Source organism: Podarcis gaigeae (assembly GCF_964106915.1).
Source record: "Podarcis gaigeae genome assembly, chromosome: 12".
Lineage (NCBI taxonomy): Eukaryota > Metazoa > Chordata > Lepidosauria > Squamata > Lacertidae > Podarcis > Podarcis gaigeae.
Genome location: NC_139688.1, coordinates 34775884 through 34783165, shown reverse-complemented (window position 1 = coordinate 34783165; position 7282 = coordinate 34775884). Strand labels below are relative to the sequence as shown.

General features: G+C 42.0%; 1 long non-coding RNA gene across 1 annotated transcript in view; it reads left to right on the top strand.

The window, feature by feature from the left end:
• LOC310828270 overlaps positions 1 to 962 on the top strand; it is a 63223-nt gene extending 62261 nt beyond the window's left edge. Inside the window, exon 4 of the long non-coding RNA XR_014556805.1 lies at positions 817 to 962. This is a non-coding gene — a long non-coding RNA (uncharacterized lncRNA). The remainder of the gene's footprint in view (positions 1 to 816) is intronic.
• The last annotated feature ends 6320 nt before the right edge of the window (positions 963 to 7282 follow it).

Sequence of the window (7282 nt, the reverse complement as noted above, 5' to 3'; positions counted from 1 at the left end):
GTCCTCAAGATGCAGAAGCAAAGGCTGAGACGACTTCAAGGATCTAGCTAGGCCAGGCTAGACAATAAAGATAACAGTCCGTCTTGTAGTGGAAGACTGCCATTGACTACAAGCACAAGTGCCATCTGGCTAGCTGGCAGGGGTGGCAATGACATTAACTTAAGATCAGGTTTCACAGAGCAGGTGGCAAGAAGTATTTGTTACATGTGCTTCTGGCAAATCTGTTTTACCTGGACATTTGTTCATTGCTTTGTGTTGTCATTGGCTTTGGAACCAGTGTGGGTTATCCAACAACTTCAAGAGAGAGGGGGGGAAAGACTGAACTACTTTGCTTCAACCCTTTCAAAGAATGGAGGCTACAATACAGGGACCTTTAAAAAGGCTCAACAACTTTGGTCGGCCCTCACGCATCTTTACTACATCAAATCTGGCCCTCTTTGAAAAAGGTTTTGCACCCCTGTTCTAATGGGAATAAAATCAGGATAGCAAATGGGGATGCTAGACAATACATAGACCAGTGTTTCCCAACCTTGTGCCTCCAGATGTTTTTGGCCTACAACTCCCATCATCCCTAGCTAGCAAGACCAGTGGTCAGGGATGATGGGAGTTGTAGGCCAAAAACATCTGGAGGCACAAGGTTGGGAAACACTGACATAGACAATCTTAGCGAATTCACATCAATGAAGCCTAATGTCATTCACACAAGGACCCTGCAGGAGTTTGCTCAGCGTACGTCAAAACATTAGCTTTCGTACTTGTGTTGGTTCAAAAGATTGTTGAATAGTGTCTCTCTCTCTCTCTTTTTAAACTGACAAGGATGATCCTGAAAATTGCAGAGCCAATTAGCTTGACTGCTACAGTTCTTAAGAAGTTAGAACAGAGAACAGGAGCAGTTGGTGAGGTGGAGCAGCAGCGCTCCTCTGAGCTTCAGTCGTTTGCATCACTGCTGCATACCAGAATGGAATGAAGGTGAGGAGGTCAATCAGTAGCCATGAACCTGCATGGTGCTGCCCTCTCTACCCCCTGCTTTCAACACCATGGTGTGACCCCAGCTGATAAAGATGTGGGTATCCTTGGTTACCTATCAACAGGTTACCTACCTACTGGTTACCTACCTACTGTGTGCAACAGTAGCAAATGCCAACCATATGGTTACCTACCTACTGTGTGCAACAGTAGCAAATGCCAACCATATCTGCTAAATTGATTTCTGTTTTGGATACGGAAAAAATAAGTGAGCACCAGCAACTTCTGTTTTCATCTGAATTTTCCAACATCCCTAGTAACAAAACACCTTTACTTGGGCAACACAAGAATCTGCCTTCCTGCTGCGTCAGAGTCAGACTATTAGTCCATCTAGCTCTCTCTTTTCCACTGTGACTGGCACCTATTCTGGGGTCCTAGGCAGAGGTCTACCATACCACCAGCTCCTTTGAGCTAGAAATCTGAGGGATGGAACCTGGGACATTCTGCATGCAAAGCATGAGCTCCACAGCTGAGGTGCAGTCACTCCCCAAGTCTGGTGCTATTCAAATTATCTTATGCTCGAACCTTCCTTTTCATACCATTTTTTCTTCTTCAGTGATTTATTACAGTTACTCTAGGCCTGGAGAGCAGAAGAGAAGCCAGGTTTAGCTTCTGTCACTGGCCAGGGGACCAAGGGCCACTGAGAGGTCGCAGCTGCTGCCTCCCAGGAAGAACATCAAGGCAAGAGGAAGACCAAGCTGCTCTGCTCCATCAGGACCTGCAGGTCATTTACTTTCTTCCTGCCCTCCCAGAAAGTGCACTTGTCTCCAACTTCCAGTTGCCATGGAACTACTGAGCTGAAGGGCAGAACGCTGTAGTTTTTGCTGTTGGTTAGGGCCAAGGGCAATTTGGAGGCTTTCCCCCACTTCCTCCCAGGATGGACATAATGGCAAGTGGGAGATCAGCCTGGCCCCATCCATCAGCCAGAGAAAGTGCAGCTCCAATCTCCAGCATCTCCAGATGTTGCTGTGAAAGACTCTTGCCTAAAGCCCTTAACAACTTGTCTACATATCTACAGTATATCTCAAGAACCCTTACCTCCCTGCCCAGTCATTGAGATCTTCGGCAGAGTCACTATTGATAGTTGCCCATGACTCAGATGCACAGCCCTTAGCCACTGGGAGCTGTTGGCCCAATTTTATCAAACTCCCATCTAGTTGAGGCCAGACAGCCCCCAATTTGTTGAACTTCCAGCATCTACTGAAGGTTTTATTTTTCCTGCCTTTGAATTTTTTGCCCATTTTTATTTTAATTGTGCTATATCACATTCCTTGTACACTGCTTAGAGACGATTGTAAGCAAGCAGTTGATAGATGATAGATTAGATAGATAGATAGATAGATAGATAGATAGATAGATGATAGATAACAAGCTCTGGAGAGCTACTGCCAGTTGATGTAGACATTATTGAACTAGGTAGTTCAGTTGATCTATTCATGTCTTTCAGTGTTGCTTCTCCCTTCCTGCTAGAAAGAACATTCAGCTCCAGGTGCCAGTTGCCTGTAGAAATAAGGGGAAAGGATGCTCTCCCCCCGCCTCCCCACATCCATCTGCCACAGGAGCAGGTGCCACCAGCCCCTATTCAAGTTAGAACACCAGCCGCCTCTGAACAAGATGTAAATGCCCCCATATACTTACCAATTAGCCTTGGCCTGTGAGACCTCCCCTCCCTTTCTCTTCTGTTCTCCTTCCCACATGTGTCTGGTCTTTTAAAGTTCACAAGCCCAATGGTGGGGCTTGTCTGTCATTAAAAAAGAGAGAGAGAGACTGCTATGAGCCACTTTGGGAGGCAATTGTCTGAAAAATTGGATTGAAATATAATAAACAAGTCTTTGTATTTCATATCGCATCAGTTCTTTGTGTTGGGTTTTAAAGTGGCTTGAGTCATCTTAAGACATAAGAAAACAAATTAAACCAAAACTCTAAATACGCACAAATTACACAACTCAAGAATGCTGGGGAATGTAAAATTGTTATACATTTTGTTCAGGAATAAGACATCCATCCCTTGTATGCAACCCTTTTAAAAGCAGGAATGTTGTGAGCAATGTGCTTAAGTAGAGCTTACATTGTATCGACCAACTCTCACACTAATGGCGTCTTTGATCCTCTACATAAGAGAATGTGTGGCTGCAGGCCAGCAATAATAGCTAAAGAGAAACCTTGAAAGAGTCAGAAGCTTTTCTTCTTTCTGTTTGTTTGGGGTTTTTTTGGTCATGAAAATCAAACACGTAGCCAAAGGGCATCATAAATATATTTGATCACACTTCTGGGGGTTTCCAAATAGGGCGACTGGAAAGTCTCCCTTTGCGACAGTGCTAATCCAGAATCAGATCAAATTGTTATAAAACAGCCAATTAAACAGGAGGAAGGAATCCCTGCAAGAATTCCTGTGGATGATCCTTATCTGGACCTGCTTGACAAAGATGCCGAGACCCTATGTTCTGAAGAAAGCAATCAAAGTAAGGCATATCACATATTTATTTGTTTTGGGCAGAACAAGTTCTGCTAATGCAAGAATTATTCAGGAAGCACAGGAATGATATCATAAATAGAGGATGAAATAAACAGTTTGTGGATTGCGGCTCTTCTGTTTCAAGTAATGAGTTCATTTGGTCAATTCATGGCTTTTAAAAATGCCACCACTGTACACATAGGACGTTATTCAGAGAAAGTTACATTTAAGTCCTTTTGAAACCAGTGGAACTTGATGGATTAAGTGGAAACCTTGATGATAAGAGGAAAACATGAGAGACCTAGGATGGCTTCTAAATATATTTATGCTAACAAAATACTAAGAAGTGACAAAGCAGGCTCTAATGACTGAGACAGCATCAAACTGCTCATGCTAAATTTGTAACAAGCTCCATCCTTGCTTCAAATCTTGTTTAGGGGAAACCCTTGTTGGCATTAACCTTGGTCTGCAGTCATACCAAGCAGCAATGGACAAGGCAATCAGAAAAGAGGATAATTTGTACTTGAAAGGTCAGTGGCTAGGAGAAAGATACATACAGTCCCATGACCCAATCCTAATACTTTAACCCTGGTGCAGAAGCATTGCCTCAGCCTTCTGTATCTACTAGTCCATGGCAAATAGAAGGGGAAGAAATGGAGGCAGTGAGAGATTTTACTTTCTTAGGCTCCATGATCACTGCAGATGGTGACAGCAGTCACGAAATTAAAAGATGCCTGCTTGTTAGAAGAAAAGCAATGACAAACCTAGACAGCATCTTAAAAAGCACCTTGCCGACAAAGGTCCGTATAGTTAAAGCTATGGTTTCCCCAGTAGTGATGTATGGAAATGAGAGCTGGACCATAAAGAAGGCTGATTGCTGAAGAATTGATGCTTTTGAATTATGGTGCTGGAGGAGACTCTTGAGAGCCATGGACTGCAAGAAGATCAAACCTCTCCATTCTGAAGGAAATCAGCCCTGAGTGCTCACTGGAAGGACAGATCCTGAAGCTGAGGCTCCAGTACTTTGGCCACCTCATGAGAAGAGAAGACCCTGATGTTGGGAAAGATGGAGAGCACAAGGAGAAGGGGACGACAGAGGACGAGATGGTTGGATAGTGTTCTCGAAGCTACCAGCATGAGTTTGACCAAACTGCGGGAGGCAGTAGAAGACAGAAGTGCCTGGCGTGCTCTGGTCCATGGGGTCACGAAGAGTCAGACACGACTAAACGACTAAACAACAACAACAACAAAACACACAAACACAAAGACAAGTGCGAATCACCAGTTCAGTGCCAAACAAAGAAGATAATCCAGTTATGCTATAGAAATCATATTTATTCTGAAATGCCAATGTACCTTGAGCTCTTGCCCCCCACCTTTTTTGTCAATCAGGGAATGAAAAACTCATACTAAGGCAGGATAGTGTGTAATATTAGTGTCGAATGTTAGCTGGGTGTTTTATATTATTAAAGGTTAACCTAATCACAGACATTATGAGGTGTGGAATAAAATACCAACATAAATGTTCTGGAACTCCTGTTTTCGATGGTGTTATTAGATTCAATATTGTTGGAGGATTCCCCACCCCTGGCAGGTTTTGACTTCGCATAATAACTCTTTAGACATATGACCTACTGAATGCTGTGGCCTGGTGTTACTCTAATCAAAACATGTTAGTCACATGAATATTTGTGAAACATACAGATGACAGCTTCAGTGTATGCATTCAGGATGAACTATCTCTTCAAATGAATGACATCAATGTAATCTCTCTGGATTCAGCAAACTATAAGTCATGTCAGCTGGGTTCCACCAACTTTACAGGACTGTAAGACCTTAATCAATCTCACAGTCATGTTTTTAATCCAAAATGTTTAACCTTGCCCATTTACAATGTCATGCCTTGAAACTCGCATAGCAATACAGACTCATTTCCTTTCTTGGAAATTGACCTTAATAATTTTTGTACTTGCTGACTCATAAAGAATGTTATAGTGTAGATACAGCACATACTAACAGCTTTCTCGCATACAATACTATTTAAATTGACCAAAATAGAACCACAAGTTGTTGTTGTTTTAAAAAAATCTGTTTGTACTGAAAACAGTATCTGTAACTCAGAATTCAATCTCTCTAGATCTGATCATTACAGAGGCTGTGGCAATATTCTTTCAAGCATATACTAAACAGATATAAGTCCTGGTGACCTCAAAGGGATTTTTCTGAAGAAGAGTATGGAGGATTGCAGGCCAAGTGTTTGATCCACAGAAACATAAGACTATAAATATAAAGTAATGGCAAACAGAAAAAAAGAGGCAGAAGGAAATGCTGGGACTTGATGTGGGAGCTTCTGGGCTTGTGTGCATTTGCCTCATATGGTGAGTTGCTGAATTTCATGTTCTGGCTTTTGCCTGGGCACAGTTTAGTATCCTTAGGCCCTGGACTAACCTCACCCATCCAGCTTGGTCAGTAGATCTTCCTGGACATAGACTGAGAGGGCTTCTGAATAAGCTGCAAGGCTTCAGTTTGTTGGAACCACACATTTAACCTAACAATATTTTGTCCAAAAGCAATATGCTGAATGCTGCTGGTTTAAGGTCATTATTAAAAAATAATAGTGATCACAAAACAACCCCAGTCCTATGCAAAAGTAGAATATTTTATTAAATCCATGAAATCCAGCACATTCATTCATTTGACGGCAGCCTGTAGCTTGCTTCTCGGTGCTAAAGAATGTTTCCGTGCTTGTTGGTGCTGGCGGGAAGAAGGCTAACGAGAAAAAGAGTGATTGTGACAAGCAATTATGTCACCTATGTGAATGGCTTAATTTTCTAAATTAGCCACTTTGATAATTATGACATCTCATTTGTCTTTTAATTCCATGAGCTCTGAAGTTTACCTTTGAATCCCCCCCCCCAAATCAGATAAGAGCCTTTGATAAGCCAAGGGTCTATTATGTGACTGGAGGGGGGGGGGGAAGAGAAACCCCTCACATTTCAGTCTGATTGGATCTGCTCATCTGCTCGAGCCAGAGCAAATAACACCCTTGACAAGAGCTCTCACTCCTTGTGTGTGCACTAACTAGCCAGAATGAAAGCGGAGAAGTTTGCTAAGCAAATTAATAACATAAACAGGACTGGGGGGTGCTGTCTAGCCTGCTTAAGAGTGAAGGCAAACAAACTGTTCTCAAGGACTTTTATAGCCACTTTCAGCAGCCTTTAGTGTGCTGGCAATTAGCATGTTAATTACATTTTCCTCTCACTCAATTAAAGCATTTCTAAGATTCACTAGCAAATGGAAATCTGCCTTGTTTTAATTATTTTTATTAGGTGTTGCCAGTTTGTATTTATTAAATTACATCTGGAAGTTAATATTTAAAAGATTCCACCAGTAATGGAGTATATACTACAGTTCTTGCTCTGCTTTCTCCTGGCACCAAAGATACTAGGCTTGTTCATGCATTATACTGAATACAGGTACAATATGAGCTGTCTCTACAAATTTATTGTGTGCATTTATTGTGTACACAGACTGTTGATTCTTTGAGCATCGCATGTGAATAACTGAACAAGTGTACAGCTCCACTGTTGTGTAAAGATGTTGACACTCCTATTGTTAACTATAATTAAAACAGCAAGGTGCATTTTTTGATAATTGCAACAGTCTGTAAGTACCTGCCACCCATTGTCTAGTGTTACATCGGTCTGAAATGCTATACTGTTAGGATTAGGCCAAAATTTACTTACAGTGACCAGCCAAAATACCAGCCATCCATCTTCAAGAATAGTTCTGAGTAACTTG